This window comes from Ictalurus furcatus, chromosome 21 (assembly GCF_023375685.1).
Source record: "Ictalurus furcatus strain D&B chromosome 21, Billie_1.0, whole genome shotgun sequence".
NCBI lineage: Eukaryota > Metazoa > Chordata > Actinopteri > Siluriformes > Ictaluridae > Ictalurus > Ictalurus furcatus.
Window position 1 is genome coordinate 769,381 of NC_071275.1, and position 19,271 is coordinate 788,651.

Consider the following 19,271-nt stretch of genomic DNA (forward strand, 5'->3'; position numbering starts at 1 on the left):
CTGGACCCAGAAAACAGAGCAAGAGATAGAGCAGCGCTCGTCTCTGGCTCTTCTTCCAGATCCATATGAGATCCCCAGGACCTGAGCCAGCTGGCTGCCTCGGCAGCGACTGGCCCAGATCTGCGAGGCTCTGAAACCCAACTCCCTTCAGCCGCAAAGAGAGCAAGTCGTGAGCGTACCTGCCTAATTGTAAGGTTTCCACAATGCTCACAGTCAGACCTCTCGAGGGCTGCCCTGGCATGCTCCATCTCTAGACACTTCACACAGAAAGTGTGTCCGTCCTTCCCCCATGATGAAACGGGAGCAAGTCATAACAAACTTCCTGAATTCTCTCTCACTCTCTTTTTTTTTTGAAGGGACAGAAAAGTAAAGAGATTATTCTTTTTTATTTTGAAAAGATAGAGAGAAAATGAAGAGACTTTTTGCAAGTGTTACACAAACAACCGACATGCAGTCTCGATGAAGATAATACGGCTGACGGCGCGGTTCACAGGTACCATTTTTATATCACCCGAAGTGCTTAATTGCCATGTCACCTCCACGGCAGGCCTATAAATAGGCATGATGTTACACAAGCTTCAGATGCCGGTCATACGCGAGGGCGCTTCGCCCAGTGTGAAGCTCACGCAACATTGAGGTCCCTTTGAAAGGGAACACATTTCAGCTTGTCCAGAGGCTTGAATAACCACTCAGGTGAAAAGTAAAGTTGACGCTTTTTACTTTGTTCCATAAGTGCAATCATGTAATTTCACTTGACAATTATCTCTTACATTTCTTGTGAAACTGAAAAGAAATACAAAAACTCTTATTTAACATACATTAGTCAGTAAATACAATTCAGTCTTTTAAGCTATATGCACATTCAAGCCGTTCAAAATGATCACAAACAGCAAAACTCACCAAATACAATCACAAATGATTACAAACTAGAAAGATGAATAACAAACTCACAAGCAAAGCTTCTTCCAGGCTTTACACAAACAGAATGATTCAACGCGTGTTCTTCACTCTGCCTAACTAAAATGGCTACTGCATGCATAAACACTACACAAATACAGTTTTGTCTTTCAAAGTGGACTTTGGTTCAGTCCAAGGCAAGCAGCGCCATCTAGTGGATGATAAAGATATTGTTAAACATAATATAACATATTAAATATTATTCCTTTTAATGTCATTGTTTTTGGAGATATAAGGTTGCCATCGCACATGGTATCATACTGTAGTGTCCTCCTTGTGTGTGGCACAGATCAAGTTGATAGGTTAATGTTCCATTGATTTATGGACACAAGAAATATGTGCAACAGTTGTTAATTCACCATTAATTAATTCAGCCAATTTTTATTTGAGACTTTATTGCTTATCACCCGATAGAAAGACATGTATCCCACACATATGTACCACAGTTCAAGTCAATCGGACCTACAGTTCATGAGGAGAAAATTTTTGTAGTAGTTTTTTCAACGTACTGGAAAATCTCTCTTTATGGGTCCCAATGGCTTTTTTGTTCCCATGATAAATAAGACATGTATACCAATTTTCAGATATTTTGATCTCACAATCATATTGCCACTGTTGGAAAGGGGTCAAATATGCTGAAGATGTTGGAAAAGCAAAGAATTTGCAGAACCTGGAGGATGTTTCTGAAGAACATTGAGCAGTTTAACTTTTAATGATCTCTCTTTTAACTGTAGACTTTTTATATTCATTGTAACTACCTCAAATAACTCCAATAATAATAATAATTATTATTAGACTAACCAGCTTAGACATCAGTTTAAACCTAGACATCAGGTAGACAACAGTAGATTTCTTATCATTCTTAATGCTTCCCAGAAATCCTTGGCTGCAGTAGGTAATTGAGAACATCCATCCATCCATCCATCTACCGCTTACTCCTTCTTCAGGGTCGTGGGGGAACCTGGAGCCAATCCCAGGGAGCATCGTGCACAAGGCGGGGTACACCCTGGACAGGGTGCCAATCCATCACAGGGCACAATCACACACACACTCACACACCCATTCATATACTACGGACACTTTAGACATGCCAATCAGCCTACCATGCATGTCTTTGGACTGGTGGAGGAAACCGGAGTACCCGGAGGAAACCCCCGCAGCACGGGGAGAACATGCAAACTCTGCACACACATGGTGGGAATCGAACCCTGGATCCTGGAGGTGTGAGGCGAATGTGCTAACCACTACATTGAGAACAGAAAGATCTAATTTCTGTAAACACCCCACAGCTTTATAGATTTCATGACTTTGCTGAACTCTCGTTGCCTTTTCAATACCTTGGCTGAGAGATCTTGTTAAAATTGCAGACGACTGACATTGTCACATCGTGTTTGCTTAATGCAGCCCAAAGAACTGGCTCTTAGTCCAGGAAGCAAAGAAATTGTACCAAAATTCTGTGAGGAGGATTGTGCCCAGCATGGACCGGCATAAACAATCTATCAAAGCTAGTATCTCATGGGAAATCCAGAGAAATTTCTCTGTTGCCAGTCAGGTCATATTTGTTCTTCCCTTACAGCTTCTAAGAATGAGCTCCTGGTCTTTATCAGACCATTCTGAGTCAACAAAGCAAATCTTTTTAAGCTTACCACACCATCCCAACCTCCTAACATGAAGTTGAGCAGAGCATAATGATCCTGCATTTATGGTGCATTTGACTAAACTTGGAAGTGGGACGTCTGAGCTCGGAATTCCATCATTTTGGCACGTGTGGCGCATTTGAGCTACAAAGTGGAAATACACATGGATACCTCCATGATAGCATTTATTTTGTTAGCTACATATTAGCCAGCTAACACAAGTACTCATGAGTCTATAATGTATGTACTTTCTCAAAACAGTGAATGGTCAGTGTTATAGAATTAACCAACTAATGTGTCTACGTTGAGTGATCTAAAGTAAATGCTATTATAAACTTTTGAATTAGTGAAGTGGTATTTTATTTACTGTTAAGTGAGAGTGGCCATGTTGACATGACATCATGCTGAATGTGGGGTTAAAGACACCTTCGTGTCTTTTCAAGTAGTAATTCCAAGTAGAGTGGCTAATTCTTTGTATTTTTGTTCAAAAATTCCTAATCAGCTTTAGCTGAACACAGAATTAGACCTTTTAATGTTGATGGGTATCTGAGTGCCAGCCCCAGGAAAAAAAAAATGCTTTTTAAAAAAAAAAAAAAAAATGTTTGATTATGTGATATACTACATTAATAACACATTTATTGTAGCTAGCATACATGAGATTGTTTTCGAAATGTGGCAGGCATGGCACTGTGTGTGCTGTTGCAGTAGGAAGATATCATGCCTAGCCTATACAAAAAGCATCCTATGAACATAAAAAAAAAACAGAGGAAGAGTCAAGAAGCTGAGGGGTGGTTTGCATTTACTGTCATTGCACTTTTCAATACACTTTCAAAAAAAGGAGTCATCACCAGCTCATGGCTTTTGTCCCGCTCAAGTTCAAGGTTCATATGCATGCTCTGCATGTATATGGGCATTTGTGTGTGTGCATACGTGTCTTGCAAACTCCTCCAGCTATATCTCCCACTCTCTTATGGGAGACACTGAAAAGACAAATAGAGACAAATATGTAGACTGATGGCAATAAGATACAGGTGAGAATTATTACGCGTTACCTGTCAGTGAAAACCAGCCTCTTCTCTGTTCGCAGCTTTACTGGAAAATCCAGTTAATGAAAGTAAAATAACCATGGGTTGCAATTTGTATTAAATGGAATTATTATTATTATTATTATTGTTGTTGTTGTTGTTGTTGTTGTTGTTGCTATATGTGAATAAAATGAAAAAACAATGTAAACGAAAATCATTTCCTTCACCCCCGCTGGTCTGATATTGATAACAAGAAAAAATATAACACTGGAGGTCAGCTGATGTGTGCCCCTTTGTCCTTGCCTGGGTTTTCTTCCTGTAGACAGAGGTGAACCTAGATTATGTGGAGACCCTAGGCCAAATAAATATGTGGGGCCGTTCTGAAAGATTTATGTTGCTATTATGTCTTCATGTTCATGTTACCCAGAGATATTGTTGTGACCCTTTACTTCCATGGAGCAATCGCAGTTGACATGTGTTTCGAAGACTTGAGTTCATTATTGAAAACAATTGTAAGAATGTAGAAAAATGATTAAAAAAGGGATTACCCTACAATTGCTGAACACGGTCTCAAAACTGTGTCCCTTCCCTCTGTAACAGACCCCCAGCTCCCATGTCTGCTGCCTAAATAAAATTCATAGGCATGATAGGGCAAGCCCATGTCATCACATCATTATGGGAAAACATAAAATGTTACATAAACACATATAAATGTAAAAGTTTTAACAGAATATTTCATAGACTTCTACAGATATAAGTATACAATGTACATTTAAAAGTAGTCAAAACGCATCTAACAGAACATAAAATGTTAATTTTTTTATAGCTTCATGATGTGTTTTACAAATAGGAAATCAAACCTCAGTGAGAAAACAAAATGTCCATCTTCAACTAATGTTAACTAATATAACCAAACGGATTTACTAACATAATGCATTTCGCATGAGAAAGTAAGATACAGGTGAGAAACATTATGCGTTACCTGTTAGTTTAACCAACACTGGCGGTGTTGTGCGCATTATTCCCGGTATCTATTGCATTTCAGCCCACATTAAGAACTGCTAAAACTACTCAAAACATGCTAACCCTAGCTAACTACTGTATTACCAATAATTCATCTTATAATTAGAGCTGCAAGAACTAATCGATAATAATCGATTATGAAAATCATTGTCAATCAATCTCATTATTGATTAGTTGGTCTGTGTGCGGTACATTTATTCATCACCTTACTTCTGTCCCAAAAACACGCATTGGAGAGTAAATACTAAAGTTGTGTCCCAAATGACATACTATACACTTACATTATGCACTGTGTACTCTACCGTTTAATGCAACCCTAGTGGTCAGTGGCCAGTGGTGTAATTGCAGGGAGTCCATGGGAAAGTTTTAAAAATGTTTATATAGCAGATACTCGGAGTCACCGACAATGACTTTCTTCAGTTTACTGTTTATGTCAACGTTACCTTTTATTCCCAACATGACCTCAGTCCTCATCAGATGGAGGCATAATCATCAAGTGACTGAGGAAGAAAGTGTGCAACCTCCAAATCCTCTAAGGCATAGGGGCATTTTATATTAAGAAGATAAAACTTTATAAAGTGGAGTTTGTGGAGCAGGGAAGCATGACAGTGATGCACGAGCACAAACTTATGTTTGTATCCAAAATGCTCCACCAAATGTGAGGGGCTGGAGAAACTGGTGCAAGTTGCTTAAGAGGTTTAGTTTAATTTAAGTTTATTGTCATTATATGTTGTATTTGCGCGCTTGCAGTGTAACTTCTGTTGTTTATTATAACGGAAGTGATGTGTTAGTAACGAGGCCGCGTTGCTCCTCACTCGCAGTGGGAGCACAAGTAAGATCTGTAATGTCTAATTAAAACATTATGATCAAAAGTAAAACAATATGCCTAAAAGCAGAAACCTTAAGGTGCCGTGAATGGGAGGTTTTATTATTAATTTAGGACTATAGTTTAATTCAGTGCTTTTTGTGCATCCATAAAAAGCAATGCATAAATACTATATATATATATATATATATATATATATATATATATACATATATATATATAAGGGATGCACCGAAATGAAAATTCTTGGCCAAAGCCGAAACCGAATATAATGAAAAACTTGGCCAAAGGCCGAACACTTTTTTGGGGTTTTTTTCCATTTATTTTGCCATTTTTTTCAGCATTGCATAAATTAAATAGTCAAAATGTGCTTTTTACTATTTTGTCTTGCTTTTCAAAGAAAAAAATCAATTACAAAAACTACAATTTCAAAAATATTTATTTAACACTGAACATTTTTTTTTTCATTCCAGCAGGCATAGGCTACCAACAAGGCACAATATAACTTTAAATAAATAAATTAGTAAAATAAAAATATTTTGATGTGGTCATCTTTGAGCCCCCCTTGAATAGACTATGCTATGCCTATAACTGACTGCTGAAAGAATTTAACACTCTGTAGCCTACAACAAAAAAGTGCATTAAAAAGTGCATTGTCAAGAGTGCAAAAAATGGTTCTATTCGGTTCAATACGGCTGATTATATTGGGGATATATACCGCTCGCGTCCCTGTACACCTCGCGGAGTATTATAGTAGATATAGGATTTGTCTGCCTGCCCTTAAATAAATACGTCTTTACCTGCTTCCATACTCTACTCCCTTACGTCTCGCAACGTGACAGAAACAAAACAAATGCACGTGTCCACAGCTCGTGCATGCGTGCGCCCCCTCATCGAGGTCGTGACATTCGCGCGTCTCACTCTGGTTGCTAGGTTATTTGGTCACGTCATCAAACACGTCATTGTTCGGTCAAATTTATTCGGCCTTTTCACTTATTAATAATTTCGGTTGCCAAACATTTGGTGCATCCCTAATATATTTGCTAATATATATATATATATATATATATATATATATATATATATATATATATATATATATATAATTTTTTTTTGTTTGTTTGTTTGTTTGTTTGTTTGTTTGTTTGTTTCCAGCGGTTTAGACATTAATGGCTGTGTGTTGAGTTATTTTGAGGGGGCAGCAAATTTACACTGTTACACAAGCTGTACACTCACTACTTTACATTGTAGCAAAGTGTCATTTCTTCAGTGTTGTCACATGAAAAGATATAATCAAATATTTACAAAAATGTGAGGGGTGTACTCACTTTTGTGAGATACTGTATATACACACACACACACACACACACACACACACACATACATATATATATATATATATATAGTAGGGAAACTAGCCAGCGGTAGGCAGAGCACAGACACACGGGAGGCAGTTTTAGTGTTACCGTGGAGGATCTTTATTCAAGACAGTCTGGTGGGGGTGTGTCGGTGCGCGCGTGTGTGTGTGTGCTTGCGTGTGGGCGTGCAATCGTGCGGTGAGGGTCTCAGTCATCTGCGGGGTTGCCGGAGTCACGCTTTCCGGGGGCTCCGTTCGGCTGTCAGGCAACGCCACGTTTGCAGCCAGTGGGCGGAGTCCTCGCTCGCGTCTGAGTCGTCTGGAAAAAAACACACACAATGACGATTAGTAAGCATGCACTCACCGATAAGCATCTGTGAACACACATAGAGCCATGCGCACATGTACTGCGAGACTTCTCTTCCTTTGCGAGTGGAACAGCGCCCTTTTATACTTTCCCCTTGCCTGCTGGATGGTGGAATTCTCCCGTGCCGCGCACCATTCACCGGCCGTGTGTGTGTTGGCGGCCCCGCCCCGCCACCACCTGCTCTCTGGCTGTCCAAAACATTGGTGGTGCTGAAGCGGAGCTGTCTCTTCAGCACCAGCGCGGCAGTCGCGGGAGGAGCAATCTTTGTCTCTTGTGTGCCGGCTGTCGGTCCGTCGCGACAGTACCGCCCCTCAGCTCCGAGCCTACTGCTGCCGCGTGTTGGGCCCACAGTGCATCCCGTCGCGGGAGGCCATCTGCATTTCCATGGTGGGTCCCCGCCCGGTGCTCGACCTGGAAAGAGAAGTCCTGTAACGAGAGGAACCATCAGGTTACCCTGGTGTTAGTGTCCTTGGCCTTGGCCATCCACTGTAGTGGGGTGTGGTCTGTCACCAGGTTGTGCCGACCGGCCAGGTAGTATCGTAGCTCTTCGATGGCCCACTTTATCGCCACTTTATCGCTCTTTCCATGGCTGCATACTTCCTTTCAGCGGGGGACAACTTCCAACTGATGTAGAGGACTAGGTGTTCCTCTCCGCTGCATGTGTGTGCATGGTGAATGGAAGGGCGAAGTCTGGGTTGCGTAGCACTGGGGCGCTGGTGAGGGTTTCTTTCAGGGCTTGGAAGGCCTGTTCCGCTCTTGCCGACCACTTCACCCGGTCCGGCTGGCCTTTTTCGTGAGATCTGAGAGGGAGAAGGCTACAGAGGAGAAGTTAGGCACAAATCAGCGGTAATACCCCGCCAACCCCAAGGCACGTACCTGTTTTTTTGATGTAGGCTGGGGATAGTCTTTTACTGCCTCAATTTTCTTCATCTGAGGCTTTAGTAGGCCCCGGCCGATACGGTACCCGAGGTACTGTGCCTCAGTCAGCCCCAAGTGGCACTTTTTGGAGTGGATGACCACATCGTCCAGGTAGGCAGTTGCAAAGGGACGACGGGGACGCAGGACAATGTCCATCAGTCGCTGGGGAGAACCCAGTATTACCAGTGGCCGTTCGCCATGCTGAAGGCTGTCTTCGGTCTTGCCTCTGGAGCCAAGGCTGCTTGCCAGTATCCTTTGGTGAGGTCGAGGGTGGATATGAACCGGGCCCTCCCCAACCGCTCCACTAGGTCGTTCCACTCGGGGGAGGGGATAGCTGTTGAATTCTGAGACCTGGTTCAGCTTCCGAAAGTCATTGCATAGGCGCATACCTCCGTCAGGTTTCAGCACGACTACGATGGGGCTGGACCAGGGGCTGTTGGATTCCTCGATGATGTTGTCCCGCAGCATTTGGCCGATCTCCTCCTCAATAGTCTGGAGGTGGGCCTCCGGGACACGATAGGCTGCTGTTGCACCACCACTCCCGCCGGGTCTTGATCTCGTGGTGGACCAGCTGCGTCATCCCTGGGGAGGTAGAGAACACATCCGTGAATTGACCCACCAACTCGGATAACTCCTGTCTTTGCCCTGGAGTGAAGTCTTCACCCAGCTGGACCAAGGTACCCTCATCATGACCTGTGTCCCGGGCCGTGAACGTAGACACTACTGGTGCCGGCTCTACCCACTTCTTTAGCAGGTTTACATGGTATGTTTGTGTCTCCACTCGCTTACCGGGCTGTTACAGGCAATAGTTTATGGCCCCCTACCACTCGAGGACTGTGTATGGCCCTCGACTGTGTACACTCGTTTCTGCTCCTCCTGGGCGTCTCTCATATGTCTACCTACCTACCAGGTCTGGTTGAACCTCTCGACAAGCCCATCAGTCTGGGGGTGGTAGACGGACGCCTTTAGGTGCTTAACCTGCAACAGCCGACACAGATCAGACATTAGTTTGGAGACAAAAGGCGTACCTTGGTCGGTCAAGATGTCCTTCAGTATTCCCACACGGCTGAACAGGAGCATCAGCTCTTTCGCAATGTTACGGGAGGTGGCTTTCTGGAGTGGCACCGCCTTGGGGTATCGGGTAGCGTAATCCAGGATGATGAGTATGTACTTGTGGCCTCGGGCGGATTTGGGGAGTGGCCCTCACGAGGTCCATGTTATCCCTCTTGAAGGGGACGCCTATGATGGGCAGAGGGATAAGGGGAGCCGGCGGGGGCCTCCGTGGGGCGGTGCGCTGGCACTGGGGGCACTATTGGCAGAAGCCCCGGACCTCTGAATCCATCCCCGGCCAGACAGAGTGGTCTTTTAGCTTTTCTAGGGTGTTTCTAGGTGGGCTGTCTCTTCACCTACACACAGCAGCTGAAGGACTCCTGTATTTGTATAGTGCTTTTAACAATAGACATGTTCACAAAGCAGCTGTATAGAAATATACAAATTCAGGATTTAAATTCATAAATTTTTTCCAGATAAGCAAGTCAGAGATGTCAGTGGCAAGGAAAAACTCCCTGAGATGATATGAGGAACAACCCTTGAGAGGAACCAGACTCAAAAGGGAAACCATCCTCATCTGGGTGACACCGGATAGTGCGATTATAAATAATTCCCTGTTATAATCGTATACTACATGGTCAAAAAGTGCAATTGTGTAACCCGGAAATTCATAACCACTAAACTCAAGTACAGAACTGTTCATGACAATTGCGGTCCTAAGGCTATCGTAGCAATTCTAGCAAAACTGTTCATATTAGTTGCAGTGCAAAGTCATCTTTGTCGTTTTTAAGTGGCACCATCCTCAGTAATCTTATTGATCTTTGTTCATGTGGGGCCATCCTCAGCAACAGAGAGTGACTTCCAAGTGATGAGAACTTAACCAGAAGTAGGGCGTCAGGATAGATCAGGCAGGTCCAGACAGCAGAAGGGTTCAGGATCACTGGTATCTCAGGAGTAGCATGTGTAGCTCGACAGAGAGAGAGAACATAACGGGACATAAAGCGGCCACTCACTCCACCATCAAATGCTTGGTGGTGGTTGATGGAAGAGGAATAGGACACAGAACAGGTCATTGAGCTGGTGATACTGGAGCATTTCATTGATTGACTCCACTCCTGACAGGAATGCAACCAGCCTGCATCCCTGGATGAAGCTGACAGGGAATCACTTGGTGGCAGTTCCTTGTCCAGGCATCTCCCTTTTTCCTCACTCTCTCTCTCTTCTCCCTACTCCTCCCCCGGACCCAGCTTCCTGGACCCAATGTGCCGGGAACCCAAAACCACCACCCAACTCTGTCTTTTCCCCATTTTTCCTCACTCCCCCCTTTTCCTTCTCCTCTGATGTCTATTCCTCCAGCTGTTTATTTTTAGTAACACTTACTTTTCCAGCCTTTTGTTGCCACCATCCCAACTTTTTTGAGACATGTTGTGGGAGACATGTTGTGGCCATCAAATTCAAAATTACCTTATTTTTTTCCTTAAAATGGTATATTTCCTCAATTTAAACATTTGATATGTTTTCTATGTTTTATTGTGAATAACATATGGGTTTATGAGATTTGCAAATCATTGCATTCTGTTTTTATTTACATTTTACTCACGGTCTCAACTTTTTTGGAATTGGGGTTGTACTTGTTCATTTATTTATTAGTAAAAATGATGCAATGTTACATATTTGTGAGTGGCAAAAGTATGTGAACCTCTATGATTAGCATATAATTTGAAGGTGAAATTAGAGTCAGGCATTTTCAATCTATGGGATGACAATCAAGTGTGAGTGAGCACCCTGTTTTATTTAAAGAACAGGGATCTATCAGTGTCTGATCTTCACAACACATGTTGGTGGAAGTGAATCATGGCATGAACAAAGGAGATTTCTGAGGACCTCCGAAAGAGTTGTTTATGCTCATCATGCTGGAAAAGGTTATGAAACCATCTCTATGGACTCCATCAATCCACAGACAGACAGATTATATACAAATGGAGGAAATTCAAGAACACTATTACCCTCTCCAGGAGTGGTCGACCAACAAAGATCAGTCCAAGAGCAAGACATGTAATAGTTTGCGAGGTCATAAAGGAGCCCAGGGTAACTTCTAAGCAACTAAAGGCCTCTATCAAATTGACTAATTTTAATGTTATTGAGTCCAAAATCAGGAGAACACTGAACAACAATGGTGTGCATGGCAGGGCTGCAAAGGAGAAAGCCACTGCTCTCCAAAATGAACATTGCTGCCCTTCTGTAGTTTGCTAAATATCACGTGGACAAGCCAGAAGGCTAATGGAAAAATGTTTAGTGGACAGATGAAATCAAAATAAGATTTTTGGTTTAAATGAGAAGGGTTATGATTGGAGAAAGGAAAACACTGCATTCCAGAATAAGAACCTAATCCCATCTGTGAAACAACCTGTTTTGTTGCATCTGGGTCAGGATGACTTGCCATTATTGATGGAAAAATTATACCAACAAATTCTAAAGGAAAATGTCAGGACATCTGTGAACTGAATCTCAAGAGAAAGTGGGGCATGCAGTAAGACAATGACCCTAAGCACATAAGTCATTCTACCAAAGAACGGTTAAAGAAGAATTAAGTTAATGTTTTGGAATGATCAAGTCAAAGTCCTGACCTTAAAAAGAAATGTTGTGGAAAGACCTGAAGCAATCATTCATGTAAGGAAACCCACCAACATCCCAGACTTGACGCTGTTATGTACTGCGGAATGGGCTAAAATTTTTCCAACTGATGTGCAGTACTGAACAACAGTTACCAGAAACTTTTAGTTGCAGTTATAGCTGCACAAGGGGGTCCAAAGAGATACTGAAAGTAAAGCTTCACATACTACATAAACATACATACGTACATACACATATTACATACATATATATCACCCATCATGCAGTATTTTGTATTTTCAGAATTCATAAATAATATTTTGATGACTGGACCCCCTGAGGTATTTTGATATGGACTACTCTGCACCCTTTTAATGTTTGGTCACACCAGGTCTATTATCTTATGTAGTGTTATTTTTTTCATCTTCATTGAGACACACCTTTACGCAGCAGCATTTTATTGTTATTATTGATGGCACTATAAACACTTTCTGGCTTTTCTTTTCAGGAATGTAGAGGAAGTTCAGACAGCTTTGTCTTGCTTTGAATCTATCTGTGCTATGAGGGTGAAAAGCAAAGGCGCAGGCAGTTACTGGTCTTTGAGATGATACTTGTGTGAGAGGCTGCAGGAGTGTGGATCAATAGAAAAGTGAATTTGGGGCAATTATGAGCTTGACTGCTTTTGTTTAAATCAGCTCTCACAAGAGATTCTGATTTAATTTTCACTGCTCTAGCCAGAGATTTCACTCTCTTTTTTCTTTTACTACCACTATTTGTCTTCCAGCAAACAACTATAGAATGTCATAGCACTGTCTGGAAAAAAGTGCTGCAACTTGAGCTAGTCTCAGCAGTCATCATATTAGTTGCAGGTGTGTCACTGTTACCATGTCAGAATTAATTTGTTTAAGAATCTCTCAATTCTTGCATTATTTATGATGCCTGCAAGTTTTGTTTCTTTATACATTTTTGCCTTATCAGTGAAATGTCTGTCCAGATTGCCACACCCAATAGTTTTCAGTAGCAAGTCATGTGTGAGTAACTGTCCTCTCAACTGTCCTCATCCACTTTATTACACATAACTTTATTTATGGACTTTAATATTGTGAATTATTTATATTTGCAGATTTCTTGAGTTAATAATGTCTGGTGAAAATTTCATGTGAATAGCCTCTTTGGAAATTATGCATTCAATACTTATTTCCCCCACTGTAAGTGTGCACAGCCCTTGTTGTGGGATGTGGCTGTGTTCAATAGGGCTTTTCACACTTGAAATAGTTAAAACTGGTTCATTCTAAACCTGGGTAAAGGGAATCCTGGGTTATCTTATTTCACATTTCACACTGTTCATACTTTACCCGGGGTTAACAATTAATCCTAAGTATTCATAATAGGATGTTTCACACTGTACATTCCTAAACCGTGTGTTAACATTCTTATTTGCATATTTACTGTGTCAACATGAATGGATAAATGACTGTGGTGGTGGGGGCGTGGTCGAGTATCAGCTGTGGATGGAGAGGAAGCAGGTAGAACCGGAAGGTAATACGTGATGATTCTCAACTGTGCCTGAGTTTACTGTCCGTTTGTGCTTTCAGGAGCTCGGGACAGGCCAGAGAGAGTGATATCTGAGCAGCACAGAACTGTTTGTGTGTGTGCGTGTGTGTATATACATATGTGCACAGTAAAATTAAAATCACTGAAAGTAAAAATTAGAGATGCACTGATACTAAATTTCTCAGCCAATACCGATAACCAATAATTCAGAGTGATATCAGCCGATACCGAGGCGGAGTATTCTGTCACGTCTCGAGACGTAAGGGAGATTAGGACGGATGCAATTGCAGTTGACAGTTTTATTAAAACAGACGCAGGCAGAATAATCCAAAGGAAAGACAAAGTTCGTAGTCGAGAAACAGGCAAAGGGTCAGGCGATCGGCAAACAGGCATAAACGGGGCAAAGCAGGAATCAAGGTCGTGGTCACGGAAAACAGGGTCAAGAAACAAAACAAGAAACATAAACTATGACTAAGAACTGGAAGCGGAAAAACCAGTGTGTACTAAACGGACTAATCTAAAGTTTAACTTAACTAAAACTAACAAGGCACATAACATAGACAATGACTTTCTCTATCTAATGAATCTATCTAACATATCTAAACAAATAGTCCGTGCCGTGTGCTGGGAGGCGCGCGGTATATATACAAACATAATCAGCGCGTTAAGTGCTGACGGTTGACACCAACCTAGACACACGCTCAAATAACAGCCAATGACAGAACAGGGAGACATAACAGAAACATAACAAATGCACGTGTCCATAGTAAACAATGTCACGGTTGTCAACATTCGAAGAGCAGGCGCTCGCGCACCTTGCTCGTGCACGCGCATGCTCACATGCTCTCCAGCAGGCAAGCAGAGCGCCATACTCAGTAGAGCAGGAAAGTAGAGTGACCTCCTCAGCGGAGCAGGAAAGTAGAGCGACGTTCTCGGCGGAGCAGGAAGGCAGAGCAATGTCCTCAGCAGAGCAGGCAAACAGAGCGACGTACTCAGCGGAGCAGGAAAGCAGAGTAACATCGCTCTGCGTTCCTGTTCCGATGTGGACGTACATCAGAACAGGAACGCAGAGCGATGTTCTCAGTGGAGCCTACAGGCTGAACTTGGTAGGCTGTGTCAGTGGATTCGGGCATGAGCATAACTTGGTTGAACGTATTTACTGACTCTGGCGTGAGCATAACTTGGTTGGTCATGTCAGCAGACTTGGACATGAGCAGAGCTTGGTTGTCCATTTCAGCAAACTTGGGTGTGAGCAGAACTTGGTTGAACTTATTTACTGACTCTGGCATGAGCATAACTTGGTTGGTCATGTCAGCAGACTTGGACGTGAGCAGAGCTTGGTTGTCTGTGTCAACAGACACTGGGTTGGTCTTGTCATCAGACTTGGACGTGAGCAGAGCTTCGCTGTCCATGTCAACCGACACTTGGTTGGTCGTCTCTTCGACCTGGGACAGGAACGTGGCATTACCTTGGGACTCTGGAGCTGAGACCCCCTCATGGGTCTCAGGCTGAAACTCTTGGGCTGAGGTCTTCACGTGGACCTCTGGCTGGAGCTCGGTGGGCGAGACCACCTCATGGATCTCAGGTTGGAGCTTGGGTTCTGAGCTCGCCATGTTGACCTCTGGCTGGAGCTCAGGTGCTGAGACCTCCTCGTGGGTCTCAAGCTGGAGCTCTGAGGTCACCACGTTGTCCTCTGGCTGAAACTCAGTGGGTGAGACCACCTCATGGGTCTCAGGTTCGAACTTGGGTTCTGAGGTCGCCATGTTGACCTCTGGCTGGAGCTCAGGTGCTGAGACCTCCTTGTGGGTCTCAAGCTGGAGCTCTGAGGTCGCTACGTGGACCTCTGGCTGGAGCTCAGCGGGTGAGACCACCTCATGGGTCTCAGGTTCGAGCTCTGAGGTCGCCACGTTGTCCTCTGGCTGAGGCTCGACGGGTGAGACCACCTCATGGGTCTCAGGTTCGAGCTTTGGTACAGAGGTTGTTACGTTGACCTCTGGCTGTAGTTCCGCAAGGGCTTTCCTGTGTAGACGCTTGTGCTGACGCCAGCTGCTCTTGAAGCATTCCTTAGAGCAGAAAAATGCTTCCTGGAGACCCAGCTTCTTGCATGTGGGACATTGGAGCTGAGTCTCTTTCCTGCAGCCCTCAGTCATGCATCTTGGAGAAACCTCCCCCACGTTGGCCGGAACCTGAAGTGGATCTGTGGAGGCTGCCCTGTCAATCCCCTCATAATAGAGGTTGAATGGCAGGTCAGCCTGGGGCTGTCCATTGACTCTCCACCCCAGTAAATCCAGACCGTGTATCTGCCCTGGCTGTGTGAACTCCTCCATAAAAAGTTCCGCAAACTGAGTGACATCTTGGAGGGCAGAGGACCCAGTACTCACCAGCTGCTCCACCCAGTCACGGGCCGGACCGCCAAACCTGGACACTAAGGACCCGATCCACTGTCTCTTATTAGGCTTGGGATACGCCAGGCTGCAGAGATATTCCTGGCAGCTGAAGAGGAACTCCAGCGGGTAGCTCCCCAATCCCGCTGTCTCCGGCGGAAGTTCGACGGCGTACCTTTGAGGGAACTGCACAGACAAGAAATGCGGCCAGTAATCCGAGCGTTTCCCGATAAGGTGCTGTCCTGCTACTTCCATGGTTTTTGTAGCGTGATGTCTCCCCTGTCTTCCTGCTGCATCCATGTAGAGGCGGAGTATTCTGTCACGTCTCGAGACGTAAGGGAGATTAGGATGGATGCAATTGCAGTTGACAGTTTTATTAAAACAGACGCAGGCAGAATAATCCAAAGGAAAGACAAAGTTCGTAGTCGAGAAACAGGCAAAGGGTCAGGCGATCGGCAAACAGGCATAAACGGGGCAAAGCAGGAATCAAGGTCGTGGTCACGGAAAACGGTCAAGAAACAAAACAAGAAACATAAACTATGACTAAGAACTGGGAGCGGAAAAACCAGCGCAAACTAAACGGACTAATCTAAAGTTTAACTTAACTAAATCTAACAAGGCACATAACATAGACAATGACTTTCTCTATCTAATGAATCTATCTAACGTATCTAAACTAATACTCCGCGCTGTGTGCTGGAAGGCGCGCGGTGTATATATACAAACATAATCAGCGCGTTAAGTGCTGACGGCTGACACCAATCTAGACACACACTCAAACAACAGCCAATGACAGAACAGGGAGGAGACATAACAGAAACCTAACAAATGCACGTGTCCATAGTAAACAATGTCACGGTTGTCAACATTCAAAGAGCGGCCGCTCGCGCACCTTGCTCGTGCACACGCGCGCTCACATGCTCTCCAGCGCGCTGCCTAAAGGGGAAACCGTGACATTGAACATCAAACTGGTAATATATAATATCAACTTTTTTATATACAGTATCTCACAAAAGTGAGTACACCCCTCACATTTTTGTAAATATTTGATTATAACTTTTCATGTGACAACACTTGAGAAATGACACTTTGCTACAATGTAAAGTAGTGAGTGTACAGCTTGTGTAACAGTGTAAATTTGCTGTCCCCTCAAAATAACTCAACACACAGCCATTAATGTCTAAACCGCTGGCAACAAAAGTGAGTACACCCCTAAGTGAAAATGTCCAAATTGGGACCAAAGTGTCAATATTTTGTGTGTCCACCATTATTTTCAAACACTGCCTTAACCCTCTTGGGTATAGAGTTCACCAGATCTTCACAGGTTGCCACTGGAGTCCTCTTCCACTACTCCATTACAACATCACGGAGCTGGTGGTTATTAGAGACCTTGTGCTCCTCCACCTTCCATTTGAGGATGCCCCACAGATGCTCAAGAGGGTTTAGGTCAGGAGACATGCTTGGCCAGTCCATCACCTTCACCCTCAGCTTCTTTAGCAAGGCAGTGGTCGTCTTGGAGGTGTGTTTGGGGTCGTTATCATGTTGGAATACTGCATACTTATCATGCTCTGCTTCAGTATGTCACAGTACATGTTGGCATTTATGGTTCCCTCAATGAATAGACATATGAGTGCTGCCAGCATTGCTGCAGAGGTTGAAGGGGTGGGGGGTCAGCCTGTCAGTGCTCAGACCATACACCGCACACTGCATCAAATTGGTCTGCATGGCTGTCGTCCCAGAAGGAAGTCTCTTCTAAAGCTGATGCACAAGAAAGACTGCAAACAGTTTGCTGAAGACAAGCAGACTAAGGACATGGATTATGAGACCAAGATAAACTTATTTGGTTCAGATGGTGTCAAGCGTTTTTGGGGGCAACCAGGTGAGGAGTACAAAGACAAGTGTGGCTTGCCTACAGTCAAGCATGGTGGTGGGAGTGTCACGGTCTGGGGCTGCATGAGTGCTGCTGGCACTGGGGAGCTACAGTTCATTGAGGGAACCATGAATCCCAACATGTACTGTGACATACTGAAGAAGAGCATGATCAGTATGCATTATTCCAGCATGATAACGACCCCAAACACACCTCCAAGACCACCACTGCCTTGCTAAAGAAGCTGAGGGTGAAGGTGATGGACCTGCCAAGCATGTCTCCAGACCTAAACCCTCTTGAGCATCTGTGGGGCATCCTGAAACGGAAGTTGGAGGAGCACAAGGTCTCTAACATTCACCAGCTCCGTGATGTCATCATGGAGGAGTGGAAGAGAACTCCAGTGGCAACCTGTGAAGCTCTGGTGAACTCCATGCCCAAGAGGGTTAAGGCAGTGCTGGAAAATAATGGTGGACACACAAAATATTGACACTTTGGTCCCAATTTGGACATTTTCACTTAGGGGTGTACTCACTTTTGTTGCCAGCGGTTTAGACATTAATGGCTGTGTGTTGAGTTATTTTGAGGGGACAGCAAATTTACACTGTTATACAAGCTGTACACTCACTACTTTACATTGTAGCAAAGTGTCATTTCTTCAGTGCTGTCACATGAAAAGGTATAATCAAATATTTACAAAAATGTGAGGGGTGTACTCACTTTTGTGAGATACTGTATATTAACATTAACTGGATATGAAATATACTACTCTACAAATATATTTTTCTGTGAAATATATACTTTTTTGTCAAATCATCTTCATTTAAATCTTTCAACAGTGTACTGGCCCTTTAATTCAGTGCAAGCAGCGCAACAAAAAAAAAAAAAATAGACTCGATGCCAAAACTCTTGCTTCACTGCTTCATCTGGTGTAAAATTTTAGCAAATTTAAGCAGTGCAGAGATTACAAACTGCAGTTTTGTCGTCCTTCCACACAAGAGACATCTTCTTTATACACAGCAAGAAATCGATGTGTTTTCCCGCCCTCTTTTGATTGACAGGATATAATCGGCCCTGATCACTGGATGTTTTTAAACATAGCATGAAAAATTGCCTTTATCTGCTGATACCAATTATTGGCCGATACATTGATGCATCCAGAGGAAAAATGGTTAGTTAAATAAACAGCCCCTTTTTGAATTGGTCCACAAAGGGCTGTACAGGGTCTTACTGTTGAAATGAATCAATCAGGAGAAGCGTATACAAGAATTTCCTAAACATTACATGTACCATGGAAGGCTATCATCAACAAGTGGAGGAAATGGAGCACCTAAGTGACATTACCAAGAATAGGACATCCCTCCAAAATTTATAAAAAGGACAAATCAATTCAATTCAATTCAATTTTATTTGTATAGCAGACATTGTGGACATTGTCTCAAAGCAGCTTTACAGAAACATATAAACACAGGATACAGATCTTAAATGTGTGAATTTATCCCAAGTGAGCAAGCCAGTGGCGACAGTGGCAAGGAAAAACTCCCTAAGATGTTAAGAGGAAGAAATATTGAGAGGAACCAGACTCAGAAGGGAACCCGTCCTCATCTGGGTAACAACAGATAGTGTAAAAGTAAAGGAAAGTTCATTATGGTTTAATATGAAGTCTGTTTGTTGCACTAGTCTACTGTTCAAA

At 43.4% G+C, this 19,271-nt stretch overlaps 1 protein-coding gene across 3 annotated transcripts in view; it reads left to right on the top strand.

The window, feature by feature from the left end:
- kaznb (kazrin, periplakin interacting protein b) overlaps nucleotides 1-19,271 on the top strand; it is a 115,757-nt gene that overhangs the window by 62,224 nt on the left and 34,262 nt on the right. The gene's annotated exons all lie outside the window — the stretch shown is intronic.